Here is an 18,304-nt window from a genome sequence, read left to right as displayed (position 1 = left end):
TGTTTTTAAGGAAAGGATGAGACTTCCACGAGAAGTTCGATATAAACAAGTGCAGGACTTGATTATTTGGTTGGTCTTAAGAATCTACATCTTAATAAATATTGAAAGAAAAAGATTTAATAAATTGGGTTGTCTTAATAAATATTGAAAAAAAAAGATTTAATAAATTGGGTTGTGCTCCTCATCGTCATAGCCTTGTCCCATGTATTGGGGGTATTCTCTTCAGTCATTTGGCTAGGCTAGGTCAAGGATGAAATTGGGAGATATTGAAAAAAAAAAATCTAAAGCTGAGGCACTAAACAATCAAAGTAAGATGCACTTTCAAATAATGTCAAAAAATATTATTTTAGTATCATAAATTTTTATGATCGTCTTAAAATTTATTTTCATCTTGAATTATAAAATTTAAAGATTGAAATAAGATCAGGTAGATCTATGAACACTTGAAAATTGAATGTCTAAATAATACATTACAAGATGCATTATTTTCAAAAATTAAAATCTATTTTTTCTCATGTCCACACATCTAGAGGTCGAAATGATCGAATTCAAGGTTTTCCATGATTACTTCTTCTAATGAATATTTGAGGTGTGCCTTAATTTGATAATTTAGGACCTTGCCCTTACATAAACATAAACTTTTTCCTCAGATAATTGGGCAATTAGGGTTACCTCAAAAAACAAAAAACAAAATTATGATAATAATGGGGTATTGGTGCTCATTTATCTTATTAGATGATGACTTTAGAAGGAGAGGACGGCTATCCATGTTCTAATTTGGGGGCGCATTTAGTGAGGGGCATTGCGTGAACGAATGGGAAAAGAAAATAAAGCGTAAAATGAGTGGTGGAAGTAAACATGTACGTATCGTTTGCATGTGTATATTAAATTGGAAAAAAAGAGGGCTTCTGGATTTGGTTTGAATCAGTTTCGATCGGTGGATCACTTTCCCCGAGTAATAATAATATTGTTGGCCTTTTTTTTATCCGGTTTGCTTTTACGTGAGTCAAAGCCACGCGCATACCTTGAGGGACCCACACGGGCAAAAGATGACAGGCCTTACGAGCTTAGCACTCCGAGGGGTGGCAACGGGTTGGGTTGAGCTAGACCCCGACTTGCACCTAATCGGACCAAGATCTGGACTCAAAAATATAATGGGTGACCTGTGATCCAAAAATCAAAATATTTTTCTTTTTAAAAATATTTAGATATATATAATAAATGGAAAAAGGTTATATTGAGTTGAGGTTCTAAACAATCAAGTTAGAGCACATCTCAAAATTTTCACTATAAAATGTTGTTTTGATACCCAAATATCTTTAAATTGATCATCTTGATATACAGATGTATGGACATGAGAAAAAAATGAATTTTAAGTTTTGGAAATAGAGCACCTTGTAACGTACTTTTTGACCGTCAATTTTTTAGATTTTCACGTTTTCATAGATCTACTCGATCTACACTATTTTTCAAGCTTTAAATTTTATAATTAATGAGGAAAATATGTTTTAAGGCTATCACAAAGATTTCCAGTTTACATCTATATATATATATATATATATATATATATATATATATATATTATCAATGTTCAAGAATTTATTGATGACTAAAAAGAAATTACATCAGAAGATACAGTAAAAGAAGGAAGAGAAACCCCCTTTTGGCTGAGGCATCAACAACACCATTAGTTTCATGGTAGACATAAAAAAAGGACAAAGAAAAACACACTGAAACATCCATTACCTGATGCCATAAAGATCGTAGTACCCAGGGTACCTTGTGCTCATACCTCCACCAATGAATGACATTCAAATAATCTCCTTCAATCAAACACGTGTTACCCAAATTCCTCTCCTTGAAAAGTACCATGCCTCTAAGTGAAGCGCAAAGTTCCGCAAAATTAGCCCTAGCATTACCAATCGGACCCGCATAGGAGAGTAAGACACTACTAAAACAATCTCGAAAGACACCGCCAATGCCAGCTAGGCCCGGATTACCAAAGGAACTCCCATCAAAATTTAGCTTCAGACATCCCAAAAGAGGGGCAAGCCATAACCCCTGTGGTCGAGATCTATACAAGCCAAGGGAGAAAAGATTTGGAAGAGTAACCAGAATATCCACTTTAGAAATCCCTCACCCCTCCTTGGAAACTGAGAGACAATACTAAATAGAAAGTTTGATTAAGTGAACTAACTTGTCAAAGCACAAAACTGATCCCTCAAAGGTTCTTCTATTTCTGTCCTTCCAAACTTCCCAAAGTATAATACCTTTTGACATTTTCCAGATCACACTACCAATTTTAGGGATGAAAGGGAGATTAAAATGATCAACAAAATCGAGGACACTTTGAGGCAATACGAAGGACACTCCTACCAAACCCATCAACCAATGCCACAATCTAGAGGTGAAGGGGCAATGTAACAAGATGTGTGCCACTGATTCCCCATCTTGTTTACAAAGCAGACAAATATTAGGCAAAATTTTGCTCCTTTTTTGAAGGTTATCAATGGTCAATATTTTTTCTAGTGTAGCCAGCCAAACAAAAACTTGGATTTTGTCGGGAATTGACCACTTCCAAATTTGAGCAATTTTAGGACAAGACCATCTCTACCGATCATGGAAGAATAGATTATAGCAAGAGTTCACCGAAAAAATACCATTACTTTCAATCTCCCAAATAAACATGTCCTCTGCTTGGTTTGAGATATACACCTGCTCCAACAGTTCCATAAGTGAGCACCACTAAGTTACCAGAACGTTACTTAAATGCCGATAAATGAGAGGTATATTCCAGGAAAATTGGTTGCCACTCAAATCAAAATATTGGGGTTAGAAGCCACTTGGAAAAGATCAGCGAATGCAGATTTCAAGGGATAGTCACCAAGCCATTTGTGATGCCAAAATGACACATGTGACCTACTTTCAACACTTCATCTAAAATAACCAGAGATCATCGGCTTACAATTATAGATAACCCTCCACATAAAAGACGTCTCCCTGCCTCTGCCACCACCTAAACCATAAGACTTCAGTCCATATTTAGTACCCAAACCTTGGTACCAAAGATGGTTTTTCAAGTGAGTGCTCCTCCACTACCATTTACGCAACAATGCTTGATTAAACTTTCTATTATTACGAACACCCAAACCACCTTTACACTGAGGGGTACAGACTCTATCCCATCTAAGTAGGTAGAACTTCCTATTCTCACCAGAAGAATCCCACAAGAAATCTCTCATCATTTTCTTAATTCTTTTCCCAACCAAGGCTGGAATTTGAATCACAGACATCTGAAAAACTGGAAGATTGGCCAGACAAGATCTTAAGAGAGTTACCCCACCCCCCAAGGGATAGATATTTTTGCTTGCACAGATCTAATTTGAGTTGCACCATTTCAATAATCCTATCCCAAACCTTAATGGAAAATCTTGAATTAGAAAGTGGTAACCCCAAATAGGTAATGGGAGAGCATTCAACTTTGAAACCAAGTACCAAGGCCAAATTATTTAAAGTTCCCCCTGCACAATTGATACCCACTAAAGATGATTTATGAAAATTAACTTTGATCCCCATAAAAACTTCGCAAATTTCCAAAAATCTCGCAATATTCTCCAACTGAACTGCCTCTGCATTACAAAAATTAAGAGTATCATCAGCATAATGCAAATGAGAGACAATAATATTAGAATTTACAATCTTGAAACCCATAAAAGAATCCAATTTTTCAACTCTTGCCAACATAAGGCTAAAAAATTATGCATAAATGGTTAAGAGGAAAGGAGAGAGAGGATCGCCCTAGCGCAACCCTCTAGAGGCTTTGGAAAAATCAATTAGACTCCCTTTAAATAGTATAGAGAAATGAGCAGAAGAGTGGCATCCATAGATCCAGCTTCTCCATCTAACTCCAAAACCCATCAACTTCATAATGTCTAACAACACCTCCCATTCTACCCTATCATATGCATTTTTCATGTCCAATTTTGGCAATACACCCACCTTCTTACTAAGTACCCGAGAATGGATACATTATTGTGCCACAAGGACACTATCGCTAATCTGACAATATTGAATAAAGGCAGATTGTGTGGTAGAGATAAGGAAAGAAAGGACCCCTCTAAGGCGCTCCGTTAGAACTTTAGCAATGATTTTATAAACACTAGCAAGCAAACTGATAGGTCTAATATCTGAAAGTTTATTAATCACTGATTTTTTTGGAATCAGGGCCAGGAATGTAGAGTTAATCCCTTTAAAAATGAGACCTCTGATGAAAACTCTTTGACCAACAACAACATCTCATCTTTAATAATATTCAAAAAGTTTTGGAAGAAGATTAAAGGAAAGCCATTTGGGCCTGGCACCTTCTCTCTTGACAGTGCAAAGATCGCACTTTTTTAGTTCCTCCTAGGCAATATCCCTCTCAAGCAGAGCTATTTACTCCTCATTGAGCACTTTAAAAGGGACATTAGAGAAATTAGGGGTCAGAATTACCTCCTTAGAAAAAGCATTTTTGAAATGCTGAATAACTCCCCCTTCCATAGCCACAATATCTTAATCATCAACTCTAGGGATACTAAGCCCCGATATATCATTTTGCCTCCTCCTGACATTTGCAATAGCATGAAAATACTTCATATTAAGGTCACATTCCTTCAACCATTTGTTACGGGATCTTTATTTCTAATAGCTGTTTCAAAAGCTCCAGATACAAATTTTTTTTGGCAAGTTTGAATATGAAAAGTATTTGGTAGGTTTTAATTATAAAGTATTTGTGGTAAGTTCTTTATTGCCTTAAATTAGAATTTGCCAGGTTTCAATTATAAAGCATTTGTGGTAAGTTCTTTATCACCTTAAATTAGAATTTGGCAAGTTTCAATTATAAAAAATTTATGGTAAGTACTTTATTACCTTAAATTAGAATTTGGTATGTTTCAATTACAAAGCTTTTGTGGTAAGTTCTTTATTGCCTTAAATGATAAATTTGTTGACATTTTATTTTATCTTAATAATATCATGAAATGAATGCAAATCATTGTGCAGTCCTATTTTGAAACTTAAGTTACTCTCTCTCTTTCTCTCTACCCAAGGATACACAAGTCTCTATTTCTCACTCTTCATTTTTTAAAAATAAATAAATTATAGAAAAAGGTTGGAAGATATTCCTATTTATTTCCAATATGGCCCTCTAGCAATTATATATGATGAGACAAATATCGATGGTTGGGGCTTGATTTTCTTCAGTCCTCGTGCGGACATACACAGGAGAAAATCCTCTTTCAACAACTGCGGACGGTCCGCACGCGCTACACACTTGTGGGTACGCGTACGTGAGCTTCCCTAAGTGCGAATAGGAACCAAGAAGGAGATAGAGTTTACGATGGGGATACATTCAGATGTTTACCTCGTTGTTTGGGGTTCGGGGATACACCCCGGCAGCTCGCCCTCTTAGAACAGTTACGAAGCCCTCTGGCTGTCTGCCAGCGCGCTTTGGATATGGACTCTCTTCAGGCTTTCAAGGAGTCGCTTCTCTCTCTCTCTCTCATGCTTAAAATTGCGATGTGAGTTCGATTATCCTCCTCCAAGATGGTCCTCTCAAACAAAGCTAACTGGCAAAGGAAAGAGCATGGAAGAAGGATGGCAAGAATCTTCCTCTCTACGCAAACACTAGGCGTCAAGGTACTTGAGGTAACCGAAGAGTTAGATCCCTCTTGGTTACCAGCTCTGGATGACTCCTCCTGAGTGAATGAGGGAGAGAGCAGATGTGTCTCTCGACTCAACTCGACTGTATGAGAGGAAGTTAGAGCGATGGTCAAAGGGCTAAAATTCTACGATTTTCTCAGGACTGCACGTTTTTCGCAGACGTGGGTTACTGCCCAGGGCAAGCAATGAGTAGAGAAGAAGAGAGAGGGCTTGGGGTATAGCCTAGCCTAAGAAAAAAAGAGAATGGGACTGCACACTCAGGGGCATTTTCTCTCTCCTCTTGGCCGGATTAAGGGTAAGAAGCAAAAGACAAGTGAAAACAAATGTGATGCCTCTATTTTAGAAGTGAATAATCTACCGCTTTACAATTGACTTAAGCTTGTTTATATAAAGAACCCACCAAATAAGGGTGGATGCTCAAAACTAAGCATAATTATAATTAAAAGAAATTGGAAGAAAATCCCGCAATTAAGTACAATGACTAAAATGCTCTTAAAACCTTTTATGCTAATGACAAAACCATCCGTTCCCGAGGGGCCTTCTGCCATTGCCAGATCTTGGAAGCTTTTTCGGCAACTTGTAGCGATGGTTCAGACAATCTGTCATTATATCTTTGATGTTCGTTCGATTCTGTTCATTTTGATGCCCTTTGATCATGTTGAGGCAGAATTTTTTCAAAAGATGAAGTCCGGCTAGATTCCTGAACTTTGGTCACGATATTTGTTCTACATTCTGAGTCCTTATTTTGTTTGCAAATGAAATAGGAGATTTTCACAGTCATTTTGCACCAAGTTTGGTTCGTTTTGGTCTTTACTTGTAGTATTTCTAAATTTGGGAGATCACCGAAAATAGGGGTTCCGGTCATCGGACGATCTTACATTTCTGTAACCTTGGGATTTGTGCTTATCTGACCTTAGGTTAAGTGCAACAGTTGTATCAGTTTGCAGTCCTTCGCGAGATGGTCGCATTGAACTAGGCTTTGCGATGATCCGATACACGGATCTCGAGTTATGCTTCATGAGGTTCGAGATGTCTTCCTCTTGAAACCTTGATTTTCCTGGTTTCGTGCTCATCTTCTTTCTAGAAAAGGTTTGACTCTGAGTCACACCATGATACGTGCCATAAGTCAAAATGACTAGGTCGTCGAGAGCATGTCCGTGTCAGATTTTGAGCCTTTTTCAGTTTTAGGCAACGGATCTGTAGGTCCCTGAAGTTCATCCCGCGATGTGAAATCACAGCTTCCATGGTTGGGGACTGGTTTGGTGAGGCGCACCGCAATAGTATACCCTCATCCTATTTCAAGGTAATTTGGACCTAAAACCTTCTTGGGAGGTCCGATTGAGCCCAAATTTGGTCCTCGAGGTTTTTCAACATTTTGAGTGTAACGTCGGTAGTCTAGTATTGTTTTGAACCTACTAGCAGATGGCTATAGTTGTAAGGTATTTTCTTGACATGATAGTACTCCTCCCAAGCTATCTAGTTTGAGGCTTATTTCGTAGTACAACCTTGGTTTAGCAGTGTCTTTAGTACTAACAGAACCAAGTTGTCATTAGCTCTCTCCTTATTCGTGCGAGGGATGTAAGTATGTAAAAAATGACGTACAATAATTGGTTATTAATTTTTTTTAAAGAGATACTTGATTTGGAAATTTTCATGGTGATCAATGATTATAAATATTTCAAGTTCAACAATATATGTATATTTGTGCTAAGATTTTTTTTTCCTCCCTTTCTTTCTACAAGCATTAAGAATATTTTGTTTACATTGATAATGTTGTTTATTATTTTTAAACCAAGTTATGACTACTTTCGGCATTTTGTTTTGCTTAGTATTCTTTTGTTTATTTAGAAAACTGAATTTGTACCCATGAGGATGTGATGCTGAGCTATTATTTTTAAATGAGATGTATTTATCATTGACATCTTATCATGTTTTGTGTATGTCCAAATGACATTAAAAATATTTAATGATATATCATGTTAGATTGAATTATCATATTGGTGATAGCTACTCATTAGAGAGTGGGAGTAAATCATCATTTACCAAATTAGAATTGAATTTGTTAGCTCTATAATTATCAATGGACATTAAGAAAGTGAAAGCAATTACTTATCTAACATGCTAGACTATATTGGACTAATTTTTGTTATTATGATGACAACCACATATTGATAATAGTAGGAGCCATTATTGAATAGTTTGATAACATCATCAATTTGAAAATAGATTGATAACATCATCAATTTGAAACTTATTGAACATATCAACCAGAAATGATATTATATTTCTTTCTTTTATTATTGTTAAATTTGAGACCACTTAAAGATTTCTTTTATGTATATAAAAATACCAAGAAATTTGTTAAATTATTATTGTTTTTTATTATTTTCACCTATGATCGCATATGAGTTTTGGACTTAAAAACCAGTGATGGATGACATGTTTAAGAAATAGGTGGAAGAAATAAGCCTTTTTTTTTTCCCTCTTGGCTAAAAGATAAATGTAAATAAAATTAAACGTGTTGGTGAATAATTAGTAAGGTATATGAAAAATTTCATGTAGTTAACATGAGGCAATGCCATATACAAGGTTATTGAGGTCAGGAAATCATGATCACTTTGGCAGGGCATATATAAAATCTCATGCAAGTACCATGAGGCAATGCCATACACAAAACCATTGAGGCCAAGAAATCCAAGTGTGGTGTTAGACCACATTAGCAGGGTATATATGAAATCTCATGCAAGTAGCATGAGGTAATGCTATATACAAGGTTATTGAGGCTAGGAAGTCTAAGTGTGGTGTATGACCATATTGGTAAGGTATATGCGAAATCTCATGCAGGTAGCAAGAGGCAATGCCATATACAAAACCGTTGAGGCCAAGAAATCCAAGTGTAGTGTTTGACCACATTGGCAGGGTATATGTGAAATCCTATGCAAGCAGCAAGAGGCAATGCCATATATATGGTTATTGAGGCTAGGAAATCTAAGTGGTGTATGATTACTTTGGCAGGGTATATGTGAAATGCAAGTAGCATGAGGTAATGCCATATACAAGGTTGTTGAGGTCATGGAATTTGAGTGTGGTGTATGGCCACATTGGCAGGGTATATGTGAAATGCTATGTATAAAGCATGAGGCAAGGCCATGTACAAGGTTGTTGACGCCAGGAAATCTGAGTATGGTGTATGACCACATTGGTAGGATCTATGTAAAATCCCATGTGGAAAGCATGAGGCAATACCATGTACAAGGTTGTTGAGGCCAGGAAATTTAAATATGATGTATGGCCATATTAGTAGCGTATATGTGAAATCCCATGTAAGTAGCGTGAGACAATGCCATATATAAAGTTGTTGAGGCCAGGAAATCTAAAATGGTGTGTGACTACAATGGCTAGGTATATGAAAATACCATGTGAAAAGCATGAGGTAATACTATGTACAAGATGTTAAAGGGTCTTTAGGCCAAGTGGGGGTTATTGGAAATGTGGCCTATCAAGCCATTTTTCTCCCAAAAATACATTCTTTCAATGATGGTACAAAAGCCATATTGAAGCATATGTGAAATCTTATGTGGTTAACATGAGGCAATGCCATATACATGTGCAGACACCTCATTTTAAATCTGGCAAATTCTATGGTTTTCTGAACCCTTAGGACCATATTATCCTAGTAGACTCAATTTAATTACCCCAAAACTACCCAAATTCTTCCTCAATTTGAAGTAGAGCCCAAGATCTTTCCAACGGTCCAAGAATTGCCTAAATCGGACCTACGGATAAAACAATATAATAAATGACAATTTAACCCCTATGAGACCCAACTGTCGGGCCCAGGCCAAGCTGTAACAGGCCTAACAGGCCTAAACGTGGGCTGATGATGCAGTCAATGCATCTGATGATGTAGTAAACGCGTTTTTTTTAATTAGATAAGGCTAAAACTTCAAGATAAATCCAAAAAATTCCAAAAAAACTCAAAAAAAATTAGAAAAAATCACCAATTGAATCTTATAAATATTTCCTCTCCCTAACCCAAAAGGAGAGAGAAAAAAGAGACCAAAAAAACCTTAGAAATTCTCGAAATTAAGAAAATTACCCAAACATTACCATAGGAAAAACCCTTAGAAAATTCCTAAAAATTTAGAAAAAATCCCCCAAAAATCTCAAAAAATTAGAGAAAATCTCATAATTCATATTCAACCTTTGGAGATCACAAAACCCTTAGAAAACTCAAAAAATTCTCCTCCAGACCCGAGAGAAACACAGAGAAACAAATAGAGATTCAAACCTTAGAGCTTCAGAAAGACAGAAACCCTAATCTCCTGAGACTCGTAGAGCCTCAGAAAGACAGAAACCCTAACCCCTTAGCTTGAGAAAACATATACCTAGTGCACAACAACCCTAAATCAAATCTAGACTTAGGACACAACAACCCTAGATCTAACCCTTCTACAACAGAGATCTGTTGGTCAACATCTGAATTAAAGAGGCAAAACGAGCGAGCCTCGAAGGCTCGGGAACCCCGGGCCATCTGGCCAGGTTTGGTATTGTTTTTTTCTCTCTCTTTTTAATTATTTTATTGTTTTATTTCTGTTTTTATTTATTTTGATCTGTTAACTTTCTCTTAAAATCATATTTTAATGCTTTGGATTATGCTGGCTCTGCCACAGATCTGAGAGTAGATCTGTTTGTTTTCAAGCAGATTTGGCCTCAGATCTGAATTCGATCAGTCCTACTTTCTCTACTAGTTTATTTACATCTTTTTAATTAGTTTAAGGTGTTAAAATTCGAGAGATCTTCATCGAAAGATCTATCAGATTTTCATCGTAAACAATTTGGCACCCACCGTGGAGCTATTTTGAGCTTGATCCAAGCCTCAAAATACAATTTTTATTCAGTTTGTTTTCACTGTTTTCAGTCACAAAAGATCCTAAAAAGTCTTATGTGACCAGAATCCAGGGTTTCGGTGACCCTGCAGTGTCGCCCAAATTCAAACGTCTCAAAAACTTGTGAAACTTTGTGGATCGGTTCTAGGGTCTCTTTTGTGACTGCATAAAAAATTCAGATAAAAATAAAATTTTTAAAAATACAAAAAAATATTTTTCAAGTCAATTTGAGCTTTCTGTTTTTACTTTATTTTAATTTATTTCATCATAAATATTTTTATTTCCTGATTCTTCTAAGGTTAAAGAAGTCTTATTTCATTAATATTAATAAGATAAAAATATAAAAAAATATAAAAATAAAATAAAATAAATGTTTTGGGCGACACCAATTGTGTCGCCCCACCCTGCAAGGGAGACATCAGTAGTGCCGCCTGGGCGACACCACCCGTGTCGCTCAACTACAAGTATCCCGAAAAAAGTTTGGGACCCCACATGACCATTCTAGGGACTTTTGGCTCCCTGTTGACCAATTTTGACCTAAAATAAAATTTTTAAAAATATAAAAAAAATATTTTGCTTCTGATAGATCTGTTTTGTTTCTGCCCTTTTGATTTTATTTTAGTTTGTTAATTTTGACCAAAATCATATTTTACCTGCTTTCACCATGCTTAGTTTAATTGTGTTTAATCAAAATTAAAAAGATAAAAAAATTAAAAAAATTAAAACAAAATACATTAGTGTTGCTTACCCCTCCAAACTTAGACCCACTCTCGGTCTGAGCGAAGACTTGTGCAGCTTCTAGTCTAGATCTTAGTCTAGGTTTTAGGATAGGTCTAACCATAGACTTGTCTCTAAAGCTAGACTAGGCTTACCCTAGTTCAGAGTCTGAACCAAAATCCATTGAGTCTAGCAAGTCTAGATTCCAGTCTAATCTTAGCGTAGGTCTTAGTTAGGGTTTTTTCCCCTAGAGTTAGCCTAGGTCTACCTTGAGGCATCGAGTCTAGATCTCACCGAGTCTAGGAATCATGACCCAAGATCATAGCAGAGCAAGGTCCAACCCTATGGTCCCAGCTCAATCTAAATCCAAAGAACCTAGTCAATCCGAGAGGCACCGTCACAGTGCTCCCTAACAAATCATCCATAGCACTCGTGTCAATGAGCCGACTCTTGACCCACATAGAACCAAACCTAGCCGTCTAAGCCACCTTCAAGGCCACCCTTTAGAAGTCACGAGCCAACAGGTTTATAAGGTTTGTAATACCCTAAATAATCAAGGGGTCAGGCCTAGAGCAATCCTCCAAGAAATAGGGGTTAACCTCAAATCCAGTCGGCACAACAAGAATAAGGCCCCAACCTAAATCTCTGAGTCAGTCGATCTTAGTCGTGTGAAGCCCGATGGCCAATTAGCAGTCCAACATTCCAGTCTTGACAATCAGTCAGATAGTGGGCGAGTGGGTTCACATACAACTAGGGAAAGTCTACCTAAGGAACCCATCACCAGTGAAGATCAGGGACCTAACTCGATATAAAGATAATCATAAAGTGCATGCTTACTTTCAAGACCTGCTCAATAGAGGATACACCATCCAACACACTCAATCCATGAAAGTCAGGTCAGAAGCTCAAGCCTTAGGCCAAGTCCAACATTTTGGCTCAAACCAGGATAATCCTAAGGCTGTTAACCTGCCAATCCAATCCACAATGTGCTAGAGGTCTAGTTCTAATCATCACTCTATCCCAAGACTACCTAGAGGGCAGACTCTATTTGGCAGTAGCTATGGCATTCCTTCACTCTTTCAGTCTAGCGTTGAGGCAAGAGAATATCCTAACCCTAGGGATAGATCATCCAACAAAGGTCAGAGTCAGGTAGACCTAGCCACTTGAGGTTAGAGGTCCAGTCGTCTCCCAGTTAAGTGGTGATCCTATCCAGCGAGCCTCCTTGCGTGGCCAAGTAGTGCTACCTCTGAGTAATGGGTATGCTCTTACCTAACTCAGCTCAAGTGAGTTTACAAGCCAACAATCGGCACTTCAAGTTCAACCTCAGGCTCAGTCCTTGGGGCAACCCGCTACATGGGCTAAACAACCAGTTTATATGAGCCACATACCACAAAGTCAGGTTCAATAGACCATACAATCGAGCCAGCTCACTGCTACAATGACAGCTCAATTCGCTCATATGAAGCACCTTCAAGACTCTTTAGAGAAAATGAGAATATGATATTTCTCAACTTCTAAAGCTTATGTACAAGAAATTCTAAGACACTTAGAAGATCTACCAGTGGGATTTGTGATGCCACAGTTCAGAAACAAATTTCCAGGGAAAGAGGATCTTGAGGCACACATCAATGCCTACTTATTGATGGTCCGTACACTGCGAGACCAATCAAACCAACTTAAGGTCATGTTCTTGCATAGCTTATCAGAAGAACCCTTGATGTGGCACCAAAGATTCATGAAGGATGACCCTCAAGCAACTCCTAACGAAATGTTTAGACAATTTTCCTCTCGCTATAGCGGAGGAAGACCAAGACCCGTCACCCTTGGTGAGTTAACTTCTACCAAACAGAAGTCAGTCGAGTCTCCTTCCCTGTTTATAACTAGATTCAAAGAGGCCGCTATGCGGGTTATTGAAACTCCACTCCCTAAAGTCGCGAAGGTAAGCCTGGCATTAGAGAATATGAATCCAAAATATGTCACGTTCTTCAGTATGGGAGCAGTCCCTTACTCATTTAATGCTATTCTTGAAAGAGTATTGCTGTATGAGTGAGCCAAGGAAGATAAGACCACAACCGAAAAACCCTCTCAAGAAGGAGAAGTGAACATTATCAAGAGAAGCAATCCTTTTGCAAACCATTCACAGGGAAAGACTAAAATTCATTCTACTACATGGAGAATGCAGACTTCTACACTAAAGGAATTCACTCCTTTGATGAGCCTATGACCGATGTCATGAAGAAGTTTCTTAAGACAAGGCTCATAGAATTACCGACAGAAGCTAAGATTCTTCCTTTCCATGGAGGTGATACATCTCAAAGGTGCGATTGGCATCAAAACTATAGAGACATACAGTTCAAGACTTCATTGATAATGGCATGATAAGTTTTAGAAAGAAAGAGGCTGATGACATAGAAAAACCATAAACTCTAGATGCTTCGACAAACAAATCTGATGTCAACTTGATTAACTCAGGAGAATCACAAGTTGTGCCCAAACCCGAAGACCATTCATAAAGGACTTGGAGTATAAGAAGAAATCAACTGGAAAATCCAGTAGATGAAGAACAAAACGAGCATAAACTCACTTAGGAGTTAATGACTAAAGATCAAAGCAGCCAGGATGATCTTAGCTCCAAGTCCATAACTGAAAAAAGGAGAAAAGAAAGGGGTATCGCATATGGAACTCCACTCCAATATACACTCCCAAAAGTGGCACAAGATATCCCTATCATCAAGAGACACACTAGGGCATATGAACCCTGCAACACGTACTTCCAAGTTAACACAATAAAGGGTTCACATGTGTGTGGCAACGAATCAAACTCGCAAGAGCAATATGAACTTGAGCGTAAGCTCAACCAAGGTTTTGAATCTATGGATTCCCAAGCCCATGACGATAAGAAAAATCTTAACTCTGGGACAATAACTCGTGAGGGGGCAAATGAGCAAGTGTTAAAAAGAAGACCTTCACCCCACAATCTTGACGACCCACCTAAGAGGGATCAATATGATGAGGACAAGGTGTTATAAATTGATGTGATCCAGATCAACGAGAAGGGATCATCTTCCAAACAAGGGGTCAACACCCCAAAGTCTCCCATTACACATCTAAATAAGGGGCAAACACCGTAAATATTAAAAGAAGTCGAACCTTTAGAAATTCTAAGGGGCCCACTTGGGCCACCTTCACTAAACTTCTTCGCCAACCCACCTATATGGGATGAGGAGCCATGCTTCGAAGATTTAACCGAGTCACCTCGCGAGGTGAACCCAGTTATAGATGATGGAAAAGCAAAGAGCCCAAATTTGACTATTCCCAAAGATTTAGCATTTTCACTAGAATTGATAGAACTCAAACCTTTGGAAATTCTATGGGGCCCACCTAGACCACCTTCACAAGATTTCTTGAATGATCCACCAATCTGGGATCAAGAATTGGATATTAAAAATCCGACCTTGTTACCTCCTCAAGAGGTAGGCTATTTAAAAGTCATTAACAACATGAGCACAACTCTAATAACCGGAGCACCATCATATCAAGATAATTCATTATGTGAAGAACAAGTTCCCAACGGAACAGAAAGCCCTGCAGGGGCAACCGCATGAAAATATTCAATAGGGGCAAACTCCTCTCATGAAGAGGATACAATAGGGGCAACTAATGAGATTGAACGTTTCTTCGTTGACTCCCAACATGCTGTAAGGCCATCTGATACCAATTTAATCACTCTTCTGGTGCGAGAGTCTCACCTAAGCTCGAACACTGAGCAAGAGCCTACTACGGAGTTAACCTCCGAAAACAATTCGAAATTTGCTATAAAAAAGATTATAAAAAAGGAGTTGGGTGATCACTCAGCCCTTTCAAATAACCAATTGAGGCATTCATGTCTCATATTTCAAAAGGCATTAATGGCTAATGTGTAACATAAAATACTTCATTAACAAAAAAACCCTGAAGAGCATATCTGTCCATACAGAAGACTGAGGGATTAGGAAACTAAGAGTGATTTGTAGTCCTAAAATTAAGGTTCAAGTGAAGCAATTTAAATGAAAAGTTCAACGGAGACTCAGCAACCATTGTCAAAGAGATTTTGAATGCCAACCTGGGTTAAGGAAAATCAAAGGAAGACCAATATTTGAACCTCTCTGCCACTTGGAGGAGGGAAAGATGATTGAATTCTTACATGATCTTAAGGTGAGTTGCTAAAAAACAAAGAAAAAATAGGGGGCACCTTTTGACTCTTCTTCTTCCTCCCCCTCTTCCTTTGTCACTGTTTTCTTCTTCAAAAAATAAAAAATAAAAATAAATAAATAAATAAATCCACTGGCTTGAAAAACCAAACGGAACCCCAAGCGTTGGAAAAAAGGCTACCCAGTTGAGCACCCAAAAGGGACCTCGGAATGATAAAGAAAAAAGAAAAATCTGTTGAGCTAAAAATTCGAAAGGAACCCCAAGCGTTGGAAAAAAGGCTACTGAGCTGAACACTCAAAAGGGACATCGGGGCGATTAAAAAGAAGAAATTCTCTCCTTCCTTCTATTCTCCAAAGTCCTTTCTTTCTAAACATATTCTCTTCTTTCTTCGTGAGTCAAAATGGTGTCAAGAGAAAAATCAATGAGTATTAATCTGATGGAACATTGTTACAAACCTAGATCGTCTGAAACTTCGAAAGGTGAGTGGTGGATGAACGAAATCGAAAATCCAAAGAGATTTTGAACACCCAGGGGCAGTATCCTGTATTTTCAAGACTTTGTTTTGCTCGAAACTCTAAAGAACTCTCCTTGAATTGTAATATAAGAGCTGAGGTTGGAAGATAAAGAAATACTTGATGATACCTCGTCTCGAAGATTCAAGCAAAGATCCAATACACTCACATAGAGACCACCAAAAGGGCCACTGGTGGCAAAGCTGTAAGGTCCGTCCCTTTTAAAAGTGTTTTTTCAATCTGATTGTTAAAACCCTCAATTTTCAAAACCCCTTTAGAAATGACTTCCTCCATCAATACAAGAGGTTAAACTGTTCATCGATTTGGCCTCATTTTCGAAGCTAACTTCCTACACCTATTATGAAGGCTTGAAACTAGCCAGGCCCTCCATGGTTGTATGAGTATAATTACCAACAACCACATATGAGAGATGGGTGAACCTCACCAATGACGATATTGGCTAGCCTGGGTGCATTTTTCTCTCGACTGGATCCCCTGAGGCGAAATGAAGCAAGCTCATCCCCGTGTGTGCATACGATGTCCCAAAGTCCAATTCAAAAAACGTCAAACTCATACGACGTAAAAGAGCCGAGACATGAGAAACGTCCAACTCGTGCAACGTAAAAGAGTCAAGATAGGATAAATGTTAAACTTATGCGATGTAAAAGAGCTGAGACATGATAAGCGTCAAACTCGTGCGACGTTAAAGAGCCGAGATAGGATAAACATCAAACTCATGCGATGTTAACAACCCCAGACAGGAAAAATGTCAAACTCGTGCGACGTTAAAGAGCAGAGACAAGAAAAACATCAAACTCATGCGACGTAAAAGAGTTGAGACAGGGACCGTCCAGCCCCGTATGACATGAAAGGTCGGGTGTATTCAGGGCACAACCACCCTGTTTAATGGAAAGATGTCAAACTCCTACGATGTAAAATAGCCGAGACAGGTACCGTCTATTCTTATATGACATGAAAGGTCAGGTGTCCAAGGTACAACCACCATGTTTCATTGGAAAAACGACAAACTAGTGTGACGTAAAAGAGCCAAGGCAGGTACCGTCTATCCTCGTATGACGTGAAAGGTCGAGTGTATCTAGGGCATAACCACCTTGTTCAATGAAAATATGTCAAACTCATGCGACGTAAAAGAGCCGAGGCAGGTACCGTCTATCCCCGTATAACGTGAAAGGTTGGGTGTATCCAGAGCATAACCACCCTGTTCGATGGAAAAACGTTAAATTCATGAGATGTAAAAGAGTCGAGGCAGGTACCGTCTAGCCACGTATGACGCAAAAGGGTCGCTTGTATTCAGGGTATAACCACCTTGTTCGATGGACTCTGTCTATCCCCGTATTGACGTAAAAGGTTCAGGTGTATGGTCCATCACTGCATGACGCTAAACTTCTTAGAGGGCTATATGGTTGCAGGAGTTAAAACTGCTAACCAACCTTGGTTTTCAAAATATCTTTCTCTTTTCAAAATTTTCACTATATGTCGTGTGTTTTTCAAAAACTTTAATTTTTTTGTTAAAACCGTAACCTGTCATTGCTCCAGGTTCTATTTTAAATATCCCCCTACTTTCAAAAATTCTAAAAAAGTCTTAAAACAAATTGAAGGAGCTTAGACATCTGTATATGATGATTACCGCGTTGTTGCGATTGCCACGTTGTTGCCTCGTCTCTCACTTCATATTCGACAGGACATGTCTCTTCCTATAGAAAGCCTTTTCCTATAGACAGCCTTAGGAAACGCTAAGGAGATCAAAGAAAATGTCAGGTTAAAAACTCAAACTACAAAAACCCCTGAAGTTAAGTGGCATGGCTAAAAAATCCAACTCGAGTTTCAAGCTTGTGTAACTCATCGACATCTCACGCCAAAAACCCTAAAAAGAAAAATGTCCTAGGTGAGTGAGCTCGGTAAGCGCAATGACTTTGAGGGATAGTTGGTGTGGCCTCTGACCACGTGACCTTAGGAAGAAATTTAAAATGTCTGCTTTATCTTTGACGTTCACCTGCCCCTCGAAGGACAGGGAACGCTAAAGTGTCTACTTCTTTTCCACTCACCTTTCCATAGAAGGATAGGGAATGCCCAAGAAGGGCAAATGTAGACACCCCATTTTAAATCTAGCAAATTCTATGGTTTTCTGAACCCTTAGGACCATATTATCCTAGTAGAACTAATTTAATTACTTCAAAACTACCCAAATCCTATTCCAATTTGAAGTAGAGCCCAAGAGCTTTCCAACAGTGCAAGAATCGCTTGAATCGGACCTACGAATAAAAAGATATAATA

This window comes from Amborella trichopoda, chromosome 7 (genome assembly GCF_054954075.1).
Source record: "Amborella trichopoda isolate Santa Cruz 75 chromosome 7, AtrichopodaSantaCruz75HAP2 v2.0, whole genome shotgun sequence".
NCBI classification, from domain to species: domain Eukaryota; kingdom Viridiplantae; phylum Streptophyta; class Magnoliopsida; order Amborellales; family Amborellaceae; genus Amborella; species Amborella trichopoda.
The sequence above is the reverse complement of the archived record's forward strand: the minus strand, read 5'-3'. Positions refer to the sequence as shown.